Genomic DNA, 2,510 nt, shown 5'->3' with positions numbered 1-2,510 from the left:
AAGATTCTCTCCTGAAATGAGTGTGGTGTGGGCTCAGGTAGTGGAAGCTTCACATGCAGTTCTACACCCATGGAAGGGACTGGAGGATTTTACCAGAGGCAAAATGGCAGAGCAGGAAGACAGGTTCTGAAACAGCCCACCTAGGGACTCTCTGGAATATGATGCTTGTGTGGCTGGGATGTGTTACAGAAAGACACATTTGGACTCAGAGAAGCTGCAATTTTTCAGAAAAGCCTGGATGGTAACCAGCCTACAAACGGGAAGCATTATCCCAGTGTCGCTTCTGCCCTGCTGACTAATTCTTAGAACAAACAAACTTTATGGAATTCAGATTTCAGCTGCGTGAGTGGGTAAAAAGTAGAGCTTTATGAAATCATGGAAACAAATACTGCTTTAAATGAAAAGTTTTTTTCAGTCTGTGCCATAGCCTCCCTACGCTGCCACAATGTGATTTTCCTTGACATTCCTCTTTTCCTCCCTTGAATTTTAATTGTAAATTAATCATTGACTTGGACATGTCTCTACTGTGCATTAATATGGTTGATATTAACAACAATATTGCTCTCCAGGCATTTGGAATGTGCAAGACTTTTTGTGCACCAAATGGCCCATATTAACTTCTGGAATAGCCAGGTGCAAACTCTATTGCAGTGCTCAAATTAGTTCAATTTCTCTAACTGCTTCTCCTGTAATTGATGGCTCAAATTATAATAAAGTACAGTTCCTCTACATGATATATGTTACAACTAGTACCTGTTATGCTGAATATTGCATTGCTTTGAAACTGCATTACCCTCTCCCTTCACCGATCAGATCTTTTTTTTTTTTAAGGAATTACTTATGAACCAGAAAGTGTCTTCACATCATTCAGAAATTATACATATGCTCATGCACTTTATCAGCAGCTGACAGAATGGGGATGGCAAAATTACTGTCACTCATGTTGCATTCAATGTCACATAAAGACCTGCTTTTTACTATACCTTAAAATTGACAATAAATGCCAGTCATCTCTCCTTGCCCCATTACTGCATCCAGACATAGCAAGCAATACTCAGAAGATACCTACATCTTTTAAATCCGTTCTTCAGCCTTTCTTTTTCTGCACATATTGTTATTCTCCTATGCCTGCACTTAAAATACTCTTTATCATTCTCTTTCTTCCCTGAAGTATGAGATTACAGTGGGCTGATTTTTTTTTTTTTTCACGTGGAAACAACAATTTCTATAGAACAAACAAATCAGCCAAATCTTGATGGCTTTTGACCCTTAACTGTTCCAATTCAAATGTTATCCCTGATGGGAAAATGGTGAGGAGTGGATTTGATTTTGGGGATATTTGCACTTTGAGGTGTGGCTGAGTCTGGACCCTGGAATCTGCCTCTGGCAGCCCCCCATGAGTTGGCAGCTCTGCCCCAGCACTCAGTACTCTGCAGCTGCTCAAGGAAACCAGCTCTAACAAGAACATCAATTTCACTGCACCACAGCAGAATCTGGGGAATTTGCAGTTCATCAGAACTGTATTTAGAAATCTGATCTTGATCCAATATGGACTGAAGCCACACTTAAAAATAACAACATTTCCAGCCAATCAGAAAAGGTGTGATTCTGCAAGCTCCAATTATTATACCTTCTGCTATTTCTTCAGTAAGCAGAGGTTAGAAACATCATCAGCTCCTGAAGACAAATGTCAGTGTACTTACCAAAAAAACCAAACCAAAAGGCTGCTATTAAACAGCAGGAGTCCTCCCCAGCTTGCTTTGCCAGGTGTTACAGTAGGAAATTTAGCAACTCCCTCCTACCAGTCCTTGATGGCCATGTGCCTCACATTTGTGGGGCAGCAAAAGTGGTGCTGAGTTCAGTTACACACCAGCCACAGCCACCACAGGTTAAACAATCACCTCAGGGTTCAGTAGCATTCAAAAATGAAAACTCTGTTAAGAACTCTTAGGAAGGGAACTGAGAAAAAAGTCACAAAACATCTCTAGGCTGGTCATAGCCTTCTGCAGAAATTAAGTACGTTGCAAGTCTTAGGCAGTAATAAACAGCGCAGTAAGAAATCAACAGATTTCTAAATTTGCAACTGATGAGGAAAAGAGTGCTAGGGAATTGTTATGTACTAATTCTTACACTACTTGAACTGGTAATGCTATGAAGCAGACAATTTAAAACACACAAAAGGAACCATTTTATCACGTGACAGAACACTGAATTCATTGCCACGAGGTGTAGTGCATGTTCATCTAAAAAGGCTCAAAAAGCAATCAGTTAAATCCATGAAACAAAAGTCCATCCAGTGCTCCTAAAGGGAAAGCTTCAGCATGAATACTTCAGAACTGAGTCCCAAAGCCAGAGAAAAATGAAAATTTGAAAGAGGTACCTGAGGACTGATCCATCCACATCCTTTACATTAATGAACTTCCAGTACTGCTGTTAGGAAGAGGATGCTGGATTTGATGATCTGTTCAGGAAATTCTTATATTCAAATAGATTTCATGGACATGTTTAGG

This window comes from Motacilla alba, chromosome 13 (genome assembly GCF_015832195.1).
Source record: "Motacilla alba alba isolate MOTALB_02 chromosome 13, Motacilla_alba_V1.0_pri, whole genome shotgun sequence".
NCBI lineage: Eukaryota > Metazoa > Chordata > Aves > Passeriformes > Motacillidae > Motacilla > Motacilla alba.
Note: the sequence above shows the minus strand (reverse complement) of the source record.